The 15,869-nt window shown below is 42.2% G+C and overlaps 1 protein-coding gene across 1 annotated transcript in view; it reads right to left on the bottom strand.

Annotated features, from left to right (window-relative positions):
* Stx7 (syntaxin 7) overlaps window positions 1-15,869 on the bottom strand; it is a 41,525-nt gene that overhangs the window by 14,561 nt on the left and 11,095 nt on the right. The gene's annotated exons all lie outside the window — the stretch shown is intronic.

Genomic DNA, 15,869 nt, shown 5'->3' with positions numbered 1-15,869 from the left:
AGACAAAACTGAGTGGGAACACTGACATGAGAAACTGTGCTCATGACCCAAAATGGCAATCTGTTTTCCATGCTACAGAGACCACACTGAGAGGGGTATATGTGAGTTTTACTTGAATCTCCTAGCATAAAAATTACAGGACAGTTACTGTGGTGATGACATGCTTTATTTTAATATAAAGTGAGTATTACAGCTTTAAGTGAGAAATACATAACAAAATTATAAACGTTCCAGTCATCTGTGTAACAATTGATACAGGTAAGAGTAACTAAGGAATGCTAAAACCACAAGTGGTCTCTGCATCCCTGGGAGACGATATTAAAGAAATAACCTTTCCATTGATAAATTCATTGCTTAAAACATAAGCTCAATGTTGGCATCAACACGGGACAAAACGGCACTGTGAACCGTAGCACAGACTGTGATGAGAGAGAGTCACAACAGTCCTTACATAGTTTTTCTTTTGCCAAAATGTTTAACCCAAGTCTAACCATGAGAAACAAATCAGACCAATCTAGCCTATTGGTTAATCTATAAAGCAGCTGGTCTGGACTTAAAATATCAAAGACGCAAGAATTTTGTGTGTAACAGAACCTATCACAGCCCAGTAGAGTGTGATTCAAGGATCTTCCCAGACATTTGTGGCCACCATATTCTTCCTTGAAGATTAAAGATACAGACATTCCTGAAAGTATGCGAAGTGAAAAACCTACCGTATAAAGGAGAATTCAGAAAAGTTAGAAATTAAGGAAAAGTGAGAGAAAGTTCCAAGAGAGGAAAGACTTTTGATGAGAGGAAAAGACCTTTGAATTCCTTGTTTAGAGTTTTTACAGTTTTGGCAGAAACTGGACAGAGGTGAGGTAACTCTTAAGCTTGGTTACTTCTCAACAGTCAAAACAATGGGGGCCCTGGACATTCTCTGCATGTCACCTGGCCTACCAGATTGATCATCATGCCCTGTTCATGGGCTACCTACTAAGTTATGAGATGTTGAAGCCCCTTTGTCCATTTCTGACATATGCTTTATTAGCTGGTAACATTGGCTGGCTGTAAACTGTTAGTCTTGACCAATATTGCCATTACTGATCTTGCAGGTGTCTTGGATCACACATTCACATGATCAACTTGTAGCTTTACCATGGTAGAGACCTAACTATATCCCAGCCACCAAGATATAGTGTCAGTCCTTCTTGGCCACCTCCTACTTAGCTCTTTGTCTATGGGGAGTCGGGAATGGTCTCACAGGTAGAAGTCTATTGTTCAAAGCTATCCTTCCCCACAGTTTCGTCTGCCATAAATAGCTGCATTAGGATCAAGGATGTGCAAAAGGTCAATAGTGTTTTCTGTGTGTTCCCCTAAAGTGTTCATGGGACCAGCTGGCCACCTTAACTGGTTGAGAATCCTGTTTTAACTATCTGCCTCCTTCCCTTTCCTTTTTCTCCACTGTTGGTTGCAGGGTGTACTGCATACAGGTTACACTTAGACTCTGATCCACAATCTGAAGAATTCAGTTCTACTGGTGATAAGGAATGTCCAACTAGAGATCACTCACTAGGGATTGCGCTGGGCACATGGACAGAACAGGTTTTACTTCAGCACCCCCGTGGAGAGAGTAAAGATGCTCCAGCCTATGAAAAGCAGATGCAGTATGCCATTAGGAACTTTTCTTCTTTAAATGGCTTACATTAGGGGTTTTGATTGTTTGTTTGTTTGTTTGTTTTGGAAATCGTACTTATTGTAGGAAAAAAAAAGGATGAAGCATAATGGAAACTTACATCTGGCCTAACACTCAAAAGTCTTATGATAGTGGTATCTTTTTAGTTTTTTACATCATGATCAATAAAAAGTAGGATCAGAGAACTAATCTTTGAGGAGGGAAAATCCTGTTAAAGTAACAAGCCTCATCAGATGAGTTTGAGGGGAGTTCTAGTGGCTACCACAGACGGAAAAGATCAGAATGTTGTAGATGACAGTTATGGCAAAAGGCTTTATGCACAAATTCCGTACAAATCAAATACATTGATGAACAACCCCCTTCTACTCTGAAGCAATGAAGGACCATGCTATTGTCTTGGAGGATGCATTCAAATGAGTGCATGGATGCAGGCAAGGGAAGACACGGGACTTACACAGCATCCACCCCAGAAAAGGAAAGAAGAGTATTATGAAGACCCAAATAAAAGATATAGAAACAGATGCTACAAAAACTGAGTCAAACAAGGACCTAAAACATCTGTGTTCTTCTGAAGGACAATCCCCAAAGCAACAGTGGGGTGGCATCTCTATTACTTAGAGTAGGAAATAGAAAAGTAACCTCTAGTTGGGAGACTTAGCTATCTAATTCCGTACTAGGATGCAGAGTGAAATGGACAGATCGCCTACTATACACCACAAGTAGAAAGTAAGCTCTAGACAAGGACTAGAACTATATTTTATCCATTTCTGTATTTACAGGATTGACCATACAAGTGATACTCAATGAATATTTTTACAGCATAAATACAAAAAGTACTGAATAGATTAAAATTTATATAATAAACTACATGCATCTAAACATATAACAAAACCTAAATCTAAAACATACAACTAAAGTAGGAGATGAGTTTAAAATTGCTAAGCGCTCAGTTGTAATTAATTCACTCATTCTGCAATGACTGGCTAACCACTATGGGCCAGACACAGTGGGAGGTTCTGGATATGAACAGCAATTCTACAGAGTCCTTTGAATCAAGTAGGTCTAAGCTTAAAAATCAACTAAATCATCAAACACTGGGTAAGGTCTAGAGAAACATAAATCTGAAATTACCAAATATATATAGACTCAATTTCATTACAGAAAGACACTGATAGCCATAGAGAATAACTGATGTCTGAGAAACTGTATCTATTTGGTAAAGGAGCTGGGATTAAGAGAGCGATTTCCTGGCTTTCGAGGTGGTATTTTTCCAGTGTGACAGAGGCACTGACAAGGTCGTGTCCAGGTCTGAGTGTTTGGTCACCACAAAGGAGACAAACATCAAGTGCGCATAACTTGAGGAAGCAATAGAAACTAGTCAAGTGGGGGATGTGTGTACCCAGCACCCTGAGTGAGTTCCCTGCACCACAAAAGGATAGCAATGCCCACCGGATGCAGATGGAGCTAGTCTGCTTTTGTTTCCTGTGGCGCTATGAACTAAGAAAGCACTAGAGTTGTCATTTTACACACCTCTATCACTAGCACCATCCTGTGCCAAGGCCATCAAATGCCCCATGAGCTCAGGATCTGGTTTTGTACAGTTCCCAAGCTAAGAAGGCTATTAAATATAAAGAGCAAACACAAACAACAAAATGAAGAATTTGTAGAAAATTGTACAATGACTGCAAGAGTATAAAATATTTACTATTTGATACTTTAATAGAAAAGCTGACATCCCGCTCTGATTATTAAATATTAACTAAATTTTGTATTCACAAGCTCTACTCAGTACTGAGTGTACTAAGAACTCTTTATGTTACTAAGGCTATTTGGCATAAATACTTAACAATGTGGCAAACTTTCCACAAAGGGCGCCTAGGCTTCAAGCTGAACCTCTATAATTTTCCGAAAGTATGTGTTGCTAAGGCTTGGGAGGCACAGGCTTGCGCAGGTTATTCTTATCCACTATGTTAATTTAGAAGCTGGATTACGGTTACTCTGCACTGCTAATGAACTTCTTTGCAGAAGACTCCATGGCTTGCACAGATGGTTTTCTCTTGAAGAGGAATGGGGATAACTGGCTTTGGCCCAGCTCAGCTGCCCTGGTAGCATGAAGATGCCTGAGAGAAAATGTACAAGCAGAAAATGCTAGGCTGATGGCCAGCAGGCTAGAGAGCTGGAAAAAAAAAAAAAAAAAAAAAAAAAAAAAAACGATAATCCTCTCCATCTCTGTATGGTTCCTTTCAGTTTAAGGTCTAGGGGTGTTCTGAGTTTACAGGACAGTCGTGATCCCTTTCAATTGTTATAAATTCAATTAAAGTAAACACGATGCATAAAAATTAAGGAATACTTTTCAAATTACTAAAGGAAGTCTACATTATTGTAGAATACCAAATGCAAATCAAGACTCCTATGAGAATGAAGTAAGGAAATCACTTCTGCTGCTGTCTGCCATTTTGTACCATTTGTACAAACATACTACATTTTCCACAACAGAAATATTACATCATCTCCAACAAACCCACCCAAAAGTGCTTTATTGTTTCATCAAAACCAAGCAGTTCCTACCCTCGCTTCTTGTTAAGCACATGTGGGTGTGCTGCCCTCTAGTGGACTACGACGTAAATGCTTGATAACAAAGTGTATGTACTTTCAGTCAGAAAACTGCAGGTGGGGTTAAGTGGACTTGCAGCCTGGGCAATGTGGAGCTCTGGTAAATGTTTGACAAGTGAGGATGACAGGCTGTTGGGGACAACAGATCCTGCTGTAACCCACACAGAGCACCTCGAATAACCCCAAACAGCCAAGGGCAGAATGTACCATCACTGTTAGCAGAAAACATCTCTATCACTGAATCCAAAATGGCACATTTGCAACACGTCAGAAGCAAAATGGCTGGTGCAACCCCGGTGTGACCCTGAGGTTCCGATTCAGTCTTCTGCTCCCCAGAGGACAGATGAGTCCGCCTGCACCTACCAGGAAAGGCCACCTGCAAGGGCATCTGAGTCAGCCCGGCTTGGAAATGTGATTCCACTTCCTGCTGCTGACTTGGGGCATTTACTGCATGGCTCCAGCCACAGCTGCTTAGCACTGTTGGCACAGAAACCACCCAGTCCCCAGGTGTCATTCACTTTGACTGAACACAAGGCAGAGGGAGAAGCAGCCTGTACTGGAGACAGCGAGAGCCAGAACGGGGCCCTACCAGAAGCAAGCCATGGTCTTGAGTCAGAAGCAAGCAGTAAGAATATCCTTGTTAACCATTGCCACTCATGCCTGAGGGCAATTCGGTAGCATTAATGCCTTAGTTAGTTTTATGTCAACTTGATACAAGCTAAAATGATTAGGAAGAGGGACTCTCAATTGAGAAAATGCCTCCGTGAGATCAAGCTGTAGGCAATCACAGAGCACATTTTTCAAAACAGTGTTTAGTATGCGAGGCCCCAGCCCACTGTGGGTGGGGCCAACTCTGCACTGGTGGTCCTGGTTTCTATAAGAAGGCAGGCTGAGCAAGTCATGAGGAGCAAGCCAGCAAGCAGCACCCCTCCATGGTCACTGCATCAGCTCCTGCCTCCAGCTTCCCACCTAATCTGAGCTCCTACCTTGACTTCCCTCAATGGACTGTGATTCAGGATAAACCAAAAAGACCCTTTCCTCCCCAAGTTGCTTTTGATGGTGGTGTTCCATCACAGCAAAAGTCCCCTGAACTACAACAAATAACCTACAATATACTGGCAAACTTAGAGGGAATCATAAAGACAGCAACCGGAACATACGAGTTACATCCTTTTTTCCTTTTTTTATTAAGAATTTTTAAATGCAACCTTTTCTCATTTTACGTAGTTATCCATGTTCCCACTCCCTCCCCTCCTCCAGCTCCACCCTTCCCTCCACCCCAACCCCCCATCCAGTCCTTAGAAAGGGTAAGGCTTCCCATGGGGAGCTAGCAAAGTCTGGCACTTCACTTTGAGGAAAGACCAAGGCTCTCCCCACTGTATCTAGGCTGAGCAAGATATATCCCTCCAAAGAGAATGTGCTCCTAGATGCCAGTTCAAGCACTAGGGATAAATCCTGGTCCCACTGCCAGTGGCCCCACAGACTGCCCAAGCCTCACAACTGTCCCTCACATTCAGTGGGCCTACTTTGATCCTATGCAGGTTTGCCTGCTATCAGTCCAGAGTCAGTGAGCACTCACTAGCTCAGGTCAGCTGTTTCCCAGAGAACACACACAACAGCTGCTGAAAGCTCAGTGGCCTCTTTTCAAAGTGCTTTATCTCTTGTCCTGTCTTGTGACTTCTGTAGAAAGGAGCTAATCGGCTAGCTGGGCAAACCAAACCATGATGGCCATTTTCTAGTAGGGAGGAAAGAAAGCCTCTGCCTCCAGAGGCTCAGTCCCTCGTTTCCAGCCCTCTGCTGCCCAGCTTAGCATCCCTGCAGACATACCACACTTCACCCTTCGTCTGTAAAGCAATCTCAGGTCTAGAACATGTCTAGTTTCCTTATCAGCTCCCCGCCCCAGGCAGAAAGGCACCGAAGTCACCCAATTATCATATACCTGCAGTTTACTGCTATGCTGGATTAGTAGAGAGTAAGTCTGTGGGTCTGGTGCTTAATAATAAAGCTCAAAGCAAGTGGGGTTTGTTGTTTTTGCTGGTTTTGCTTGTTTATTTGTTTAACCGGATTTTTAGATGAGCAGACATAACAGGCTGGACCTCTTGGCAAGGATATTCTGCATTCCTGTTTTAACACATGCACTGCTGAGCTGTTCTGCTCTTGGGTAAATTGTTGAGTTGCTTGTTGAGATCCTGGTGCTGCAGAGTGCAACTGGATAGGAAGCCAACAGAGGAGGATTGGGCTGTGGGGATGTTCTGCACCTTGCAGTAATCCAGCATTCTTGACACGTGATGCTTGTGACATTCCCAGCTTTCTTCTCTCTCACAGGAGGGAGCCCAGCCATTCTGTCTGAAAGCAGCAGCAGAGGACCAGCTGTGTCACCAGCCCACCTCAAGCACATATGGTGATGATTTCCGAACTTGTACCTCTGTCCCAACGTCTGAGCTCTGCTTGTGGCCAAGATACCACTCAGGTGTTTCTAAGTTACTGAAGACACGCGTCTGCTTCCTTTAGGAGAATCAGCAGGAGCTTGATTCTCAATCCTTTCCTGCCTTCCCTCCACCTATCCAGATGCACAGATTAGATGCAAACGGTAGGGTAAGAAATCCCTATGAATTATATTTTTATAAAAATTAAAATAAACTTAAGACTGGATAAACACAGGCCAAAGGGACAGAAATAAGCAGATACTGGGCAGGTAACAACATGCATGGGCAGGGACCAAAGCGAATGCCGAGTCAGGTGAAGGAGCAAGAGCTGCTGTCGCTCACAGATGCTCAATGTGAATGGAGCATCCCTAATCCAAATTCAAAACTCATGCTGAGCATGTGCACACTCACATAAGAAGAAAACTGTACACGATGATTTTTTTCCTGTACAATATAAGTATAAAAGTACTGTATATAATTAACTTTAGATTACATGTTCAAGTATATATGGAGCATAATTAAGTCCCCACCTGAAACAGGACGGGAGAAGAGAGAGAGAAGAAAGAGAGAGGTACCCACCCACTAGCTAGTGCTGGGCAATAAAAAACTGGGCAGCCTGCCAAGGCAGGTGGGCAGAGGAGCGTAAAACTTAAACGGAAGGCTAGCTGTCCTCTGAAAGGAGAGAACAGTTGGGAAAGAGGCGGCTGTGTATCTTGGGACACTAATATTATGAAATGATCAAAGCTTAGGAACAACCCGCCAAAGCCAAGACTATCCTGCAGGCAAAGAAGAAAGTCATTAAGCCCTCCCCCACTCCCTGGGCAGAGCACAGACTGGGGAGGAGGGGTCCTTGAGCAGAGAAAACTGTCATTTTCTTTTCCACATGTCAACCTCCTGACTGGTAAATCAAACTCATGCCCCCGCCGTAGGATGACAAAGAGGCACTGCAAGTACATGAAAGATGATCTTAAAATGTGGGAAGGAAGACCACAAGAGAACCAGAGACCTAGTTAAATAATAAGCACTAAAGAGGTTAAAACTAGAGGCACTCAGGAAAGAAAAGAAAAGAGAAGAGAAAGCAAATTCTAAAATGAAGTCTGAGTGAGTACCAGAGGAACTGATGCACAGAAAGTGCCAAAACCCATCTCCTACATCCAGGGCAGTTTTAGGCATTCTGGTACATCAGCCACATTTGCCTCTTTTGAGAGCAGGAGCTCTTGGCTCACTCTTATCTTGCTCAGCCAGACTTTTGTCTTAATTCCTGAGGATTTCAATACACAAGTGGTTGAGCCTTCCACTGCTCCCCAAAACAATTCCGCCCTTGGCGTGGCTGCATGCTCCTACAGTGTCACGTGCTGCGCCCCCTGCACAACTCCAGCGTCATGCCAGGCATATCCCTTACAATTACCTCCTGTGCACAGGGCTCCTTCCCTCTGGCATGCTGACTCCACAAGCTGATCAGCCCCGCCTCTTCTCACCTTCCTCTTTACTGGCCTTTTGATACAACACACACACCATGGTCCATCTACTGTATCTGCTCCCTTGCACACTTCCTCTAGCCTAACCACTCTGACACATCTGACACATGCCCCCTCTGCCTCTGCACTGTGACCGTGAAGCCTCTACCCAAACCCTTGTTATAGCCACGGTAAAAGACTTTACGATGGCCCGTGAGGCCGATCTAATCTGGTACTGGCTCCTCTTCACCTCTAATCCTCAAGTGAGCTGTCATCAGAACAGCCCTTTCTCTGTCTTTTCCCACTCAAAACATCCTCACACTGCAAGACGCATTCTGCAAGTTGCTTCAATGATGAGTTCAAGTATCAGCTCAACCATTAACTCCTCGGCAAGCCCACCTGGCCCCCAGATACTGTCCTCATAGATACAGTCCCCTGTAGCATACAGTGTGGTTTTCTTATTGCTATTGTTCAAACCACTTGATCTTTCCTTTTAACTCACGTCCTTATCTTATGTCTTGTCTCACTACACATTCACTCGACAGATGCAAACATCTGTTTTATTCACTGGCAGACCTCTAGCATCCAGACTGTTCAGCACATAATAGATGCTTCATATATTGGGACAAATTACACACACACACACACACACACACTACACTCTGAGACAATACAACAAGATCTAAACACACAATGTTATATGAATCGGAGTGTCCTGAGACCCAACACAAACTTCCTATAACTGTATGAACTTGAGCAAGCAACCTAAGCATTCCACAATCAAGTTTTCTTATCTGATAGACTTGATGGTAAAATCTGATAACAGCATTTGTGAAACACACGGTACTTAACACAAGACACGGAACATACAATGTAAAGGGTCTTAAATGTCTAGGTTAAGGGTGGGGGGCTGACTCAGTGGATAAAATGTCTGCCACACAAGCACGAGACCCTGAATTCAAATCCCTAGAAGATATGTAGAGCAAATAGAGTCACACATTTCTATATTCCCAGTGATCCCATGGCAAGTTGGAAGGCTGAGACAGGACAGTACCCAGAAGCTCACTGGCCAGGGAGCCTGGCATCTGCAACACAGCAAAACACCCTGTCCCAAGTGAGTTCCTGAGGTTGTCCTTTGACCTCTGCACTATGAAACATATGCCTGTACTTACATACTTACATATAAACACACACACCATACACATATCATACACGCATACAAAATAAAAAAATTTAAATAAAATATTAGATTAAGGCATCAGATGTGTTTATACATGCTATAATCTCAGCACTCTGGAGGCAGATGAATTACAAATTCAAGACCAACAGGAGCCACATAGCAAGAATCACTCTCAAACAAAGAAACCTGCCTGAAAGACAATAGAGCTAAAATCGGCAGATATTTCCTGACCAACCTCCTTCTAACTCATGCCCAGCAGCAAGGGAATACTCTGAGTCTTCCCAGTGGGCAGGCCTCAGTTGGGCTGTATTAAAGGCAAAGACTTTCACATTCCCAAGTAGTGGTTCATGACTACAAGCAAACCTTGGTTACATCTGTGGGCTGGCTCTTTGACTTCACAAGGGATGAAGACAAATTCATCTCATAGAAGTAAAAGGTCATAACTAGTATCACCAATTCATTGCTGGTTTCTTCAACGATCACGATAACTGTACCATAGAAGGAAGACTAGGAACCATAAATATACCAAAGCAGAACACTATGCATGTCCTATGTGGGTTCTTCCAAAGTAACTAACAGTATCAACTACTTTATGAAAAACCCTGTTTGGTAAACACACAAAAGGCACTAACTCTATAATGAAAAATACTACTCAGGAATTGGTGAAGAACAAACAAGCAAACAGTTTGATAAGGAAACAAACAAAGGACAAGAACTGTCTAAGTAATTCCAGGAAACAAACACTAGTCAAACCTAAAGAATAACTCGTCAACTTCCAGCCGACCAGATGCATATGAGGCTATTGCACAACTAGCCACAAACTGTAACTTCATAAAAGGGAAGCAACACTGTGGCTCAATCAATCACTGGACACAGATTATACTCATGGTAAATAAAGCTAATAATAACTGTAACTATGTAAGTAAATGTAGCATCATATGGGCAACACTGCGTTTAATCTATGTAGCTCTCTAAGGATGCACTGATACAGATGGCATACATATCAAGATCCCCAAACTCATAAACATACATGGAATCTTGGGATAAAATTTCCATGAATAAGGGATTGTTAGGATTGTTAAAAGGTAGATGTAGCATCCAATAATGAACCACACGAAGGTAGCAGAAGCAGGAGAAAAAGTAAATAGTGAAAAAAAATAATACCTTTTGTATATTATAACCTTATTTTTTAAAAAGAATTTCATATAAATATTTTGTTGTAACATTAAAACATTTGTCTCAAAGACTAACATTTTAATGGGGGACACAGGGGAAAAATTGTAATTATATTTCAAATTTTTCTGATAGAGGACACTATAAAAACAAAGGAAGCTGATGAGGAAATTATTAGAGAAAAGGTCGAATAAGGCATCACTAAGGAAATGTACTGTCCCCAAAGGAGCCATTTGAAAAGAAAGCAAACACCACAATCGTGAGGTTAAAAAGGGTCATTCCAAGAAGGTGCAGAAAGAACCTGAGGTAGATGATGAGTGAGGGCAGGGGGCAGATTAGGGTATGAGCGGTATAGGGCTTCAAGCTTGATTATAGAGCCAAGAAAGTCACAGATGAATTTTAATGGGTGGTGCGGGGGCGGGGGTTGGTCCATAGTTTTAAAAGTCTGCCTTGTTTATGTTGCAAGAAGACTCTGTAGGCAGGAAAGGAGGCAGAGAACAATTTGGAGGCTGCTATCATTTGAAGTAGTGAGAACAATGTGGACCTGGTTGGGGGAGAGGGGTGGTTGTAGAAATGAAGAGACATGGTCAAGATGACACACAGAACCAGTGGCCTGTGCACTTAGATTGGATCCAACTAGGGACATCTCCCAGATCAGAGTATACCAAAGGGAAGAGAGTTCATGTTCAGGGCATCAGCCCCTACACGAGTCACACCCAGGGAAGTGAGAAAGTTCCAGGAAGTACCTTAAAACCACTCAGTAAGAAAAAAAAAAAAGAATTTAGTAGATAAAACAACAAACAAGAGTGTATTCATGCCTCACAAACAGCAGTCATGCTCTACCTGCAGGACAAGTCACCAGAGGGGGGGAAAAAAAAAGGTGTCTTTCTTTTTAAGATTCCCATGGATAAGAGATATTCTCCTACCTCCCTCAGTACTGTGTCAACAATTCAGGCAAAATTATGACAGCACCGAAGCTACTGGTATGCAAGGGGGGAAATAATCTCAGCCCCGTATTTTCCGATGCTATGGCAGGAGAAATGGAGGCATATTTGACTGCACAGGAGGAGGGAAGGCTGAGTTTCCAACTCCTTTTCCCCCACCTTCTCGTTCCACCAAAAGACCCCTGCATAAAATCACTTCCCGTTTCTGAGTAAACATGGTTCCAGCAAATCTGCTCACTTCTTGGGACTGGAGTGCTTTTTACAGGGAAGCTTGCTCTGGCTCCAAAAAGAAAAGTCAAAATACTAGCTTCTTTATATGTCTCTTTACTAGGCCAGAGAAAAAGGACCTATATTTTGAAAAAATAATTTTATTCATTCTTAAAGAATTTCAAACAATGTATTTGGGCTAGACTTACTCCTAACTCCTCCCCAGTTTGCCCAGCCCACTCCCTCTTAAGAACCTATAGTTTTATAGAAATGTCTGACTTCATTTCAAAGTCCTAAGAGCCTTATGGCGTCAAATACTAAGCAGAGATTCTTCTTAATAAACAAGAACAGCATGTGTGAAGTCAGAACAGTTACTGAACACTGCGGAGACGCTGTGGTTCTTCTAAAATTCTAATCAATATTATGCTTAATGAAATAGTTGAGTCTGTAGCAGGCATATGACTTAAAAAATGAAACAAATGATTTTACCACAAAACATGTTTCTATTATCTTCTTTTAACATTAATAGCAAAGGCTCAAATTTTTTCGTGTACCTTCCCAGAGAGCTTCAGAAAACAAATCTATGTGGAAAAGCAACTGTGATGTTATTATGAAGCTTCAGCAGAAACCGCTGTACTCAATTTCTGATGGGAAATCTTTTTAATTTTTTTTCTTTTTAGAGTTGTTTGCTTTTTATTTTATGTGCATGAGTGTTTTGCCTCCATGCGAATCATGTGCCTGGGGGAGGGGTGTCAGAAGAGGGTGTTAAATCCCCTGAAACTGGAGTTTGTGTGTTACCCCATGTGTGCTGAGGGCTGTACCCCAGTCTTCTGCAAGAACAGCGTGTATTCTTAACTGCTTTTAGTCCCTGATGAAAAGATTTGGTACCAATGGATTTGATTAGCTTATTTTCTTAAAGTTTTTAGCCACGTAAGAATCTCCTTTTAAAAAAAATACTTATTCAAATACCTTTATTGACAAATTTTATTCTTTGACAATTTCACACATGTATATAATATATCTGGTTACTCCCTCTTTCTTCAGCCTCTTATTTCCCTTCTGCCTTTGCCAGCCACTCTTCTTTACAGAGCTCTTTTCCTTACCCTACTTACTGTTTTGTCCCATAGAATGCAAGCAGGGCCATCTGTGTGATTCTGGGTGATGGGGAACCTCCCTCAGCCAATGACCTTCCAGAGGTTGGACCAGGTTAGGGCAAAACCTTTTGGTACCTGGAGAAAACCACTGGCCCGCCCAGCTCTCTCCCTTATTCCTGCCTTACACACCTTGGGGTTATACTTTTTGTTTTCTGCCTGTGAGTTTTCCCCTCACAGTAAAACATAACTAAAATCTTTTGGCGTTATCTTGGGATTCTTTGACTTACGTCCTCACCCCCATTTTATGTGTGCAGTGACATCTGGGTTTGGAACTATCCATCAATGGCATAGACTCAACATAACAACTATGTATGGAAACTTTCCCCCAAAATGCTGTTTCATAGTTAGTTATTCTCATTTCTATTCATCAATTTCCTTCAATTCTTAATTTAATTAATTCTGGCATGACTCACTCTAGAAACAATAATGCCTATCATAAAATACTCCATAATCCCTGTGGTACTCTAGACCAGCAGTTCTTAGTCTGTGGGTGGGTCATAACCCCTTTGGGGGACACCCTCTACTACAGCTCCTCATGTCACAGTGTCCCCCAATAAAATTATTCATTGATACTTCATAATTGTAATGTTGCTACTGTTATGAATCATAATGTATAAACATCTAAGATGCAGTATATCTGATATCAGACCCCTTGAGAATGGCTGCTCTAGCTGCTCTTAGAAATGGCTGCGTCCATTATGGGATCTTGTAAATATGCATTGCAGAGCTCAGGAAAAATGAGGAAAAGCCCTGCCCATGTAAGAAGGGTTCTCAGGAGTCCCTGAGACTCTGGCTGTGATGCTGCAGAAAGCTGGAAGAGACCTAACCCACCCAGAAAACCCAAGAAAACCACACTTTAGGAAAAGAAAGAGCTTGTTCAAGCTCATGCTCTTTGTCTCTGATTTTAGACAAGGTACACACAGCTTGCTGGATTAAAGAATGTTCTGTCCTCTGAGTTTCCTAACAGCTACATTCTCAAAAAATCCTGATTCAAATTAGAGAAATGTAAATTAAGCCACAACGAGTTAAAAATGTTGCTGACGTGGACAAGATTTCAGGCTGTTCACCTTGGAGAGGAATTGGAACTATGTGAACTCTGATACACCTGCTGGAGAAATCAAGCACTTCTGGAAGCTTTTGCTGTTTCTACTAACACCCATCAAGCACACAGCCTAGGACTCACCAGCTTAGGAACAGAAGCAGCATTGCTTATAACAGCAAATGGCCTAAACAAAACAACAACAACAAAACGTAAAAATTTCAAATTCTGGCAGGGCAGTGGTGGCGCACACCTTTAATCCCAGCACTCGGGAGGCAGAGGCAGGTGGATCTCTGTGAGTTCGAGGCCAGCCTGGTCTACAAGAGCTAGTTCCAGGATAGGCTCCAAAGCCACAGAGAAACCCTGTCTCAAAAAACGAAACAAACAAAAAATCAAATGCTTGCACATAAGTAGGAAAGGTAAACTGGTATAAATGCTCGAATAAGGAATACTACAAATGGAAACCATTGTTCATTTGTAAATAAAATGACCTACAGCCACAAAGACAAATGCTCCAGACTCAGAAGAGAGTGAAGCCCAACACAAACTGGAACACACACTTAACTCTCTCAGTTGAGCCTTAAGAATCAGGTAAATTTATCAGTGATGCTGATAAATTTCCAAACTCGGATCCTGCTTATCTTTGATGGGCACGGAGGATGTGTAAGCAAGTGCAGGACTCTGGGGCTCAGAATGGACTCCTCGATCTACACGATATGGCGGTGGAGAGCGACAGGACTGCACACTTGTCAGGCATATGCACTACATAATAATACATGCATGCCAGCGTTTAAAGAAAGAATGCTATGTTGAAGATTTCAATATATTTCTCCTGCTCTTCAAAATTACAAGTTCTCTTTGTGTGTTCTGAAGACATTCTTTTCCTATGAGGTCTTTGAGGAAGCATGAAAAGTCCATGTAAAAATATCATCCTCTGGTCAGCCCACAAAGGCGCGTTGACCTCCTACATCACAGATAGGAGCTGTCTTGAGGAAACTACCGAGGGCAAGAGAATGTGATGAGTGGCTATCTCAATTCCAGATATGCTAATAAAAATGCTACTTTTGACCTCAATCTCAAGCTTTGAGAAACTAACTGTGTCATTTCTGAGATGCGTGCTGAGACCTAGGAGACTCATTTACATAGCGACTCTAGCCTGCTGGAAAACCTTGAGCTGAGAAGGACTAAATGCCACATCAAACCTCAGACAGAAAGCACTGCCTCTGGCACACAGTCACAGGAGGGACGGCTGGCAGCACAAATGTCTGAACAACTCTGTTAGAGATCAACAGCCTACAGCAAGGGATAAAAAATATCTGCTGCATCATTTTAATGCTCCATATTGGAGTTCACATAGAAATCCATAAAGTTCTAGTTTGTTCCATCTATTCAACCTGTCACTGAAAGGACAGATTGTTTCAAAGTAAGTAACCATCTATAATATGTAACATATACGTGTTACATCTATGTGTAAGCACTTATGATGTGTAAATATTGTTTACTATAAATTATATCACTGCCATAGCTAAGTGCTTACTACTGACGCAGATTTATAACAGTATAGATCCCCTTCAACAAAAAGGGAAGTGATTGAACAGCAAAAACCACTGAAGTTTAAAATACTGCCGGGCGATGGTGGCGCACGCCTTTAATCCCAGCACTCGGGAGGCAAAGGCAGGCGGATCTCTGTGAGTTTGAGACCAGCCTGGTCTACAGAGCTAGTGCCAGGACAGGCTCCAAAGCCACAGAGAAACCCTGTCTCAAAAAATAAAATAAAATACTATGCTCTGGGGCTAAGGATGATGGAGACACAGCTCAGTGGCAGAGCACTTGCTTCACCTGTATGAGGCCCTCAGTTCAATACCCAGTCCCTCATTAAAAAAAAATACCTTTATCTATCCTATGATTTGTAAAACAGAACTTCCTTACAGAATATTGTTAAAAGAAAACAACATTATATTCTTGCTGTTATTCTTAGATTCCCCTAATAATAATAATAAT

The sequence above is a fragment of the Chionomys nivalis genome, chromosome 2, assembly GCF_950005125.1.
Source record: "Chionomys nivalis chromosome 2, mChiNiv1.1, whole genome shotgun sequence".
Lineage (NCBI taxonomy): Eukaryota > Metazoa > Chordata > Mammalia > Rodentia > Cricetidae > Chionomys > Chionomys nivalis.
Note: the sequence above shows the minus strand (reverse complement) of the source record. Positions and strands in the feature narration are given on the sequence as shown.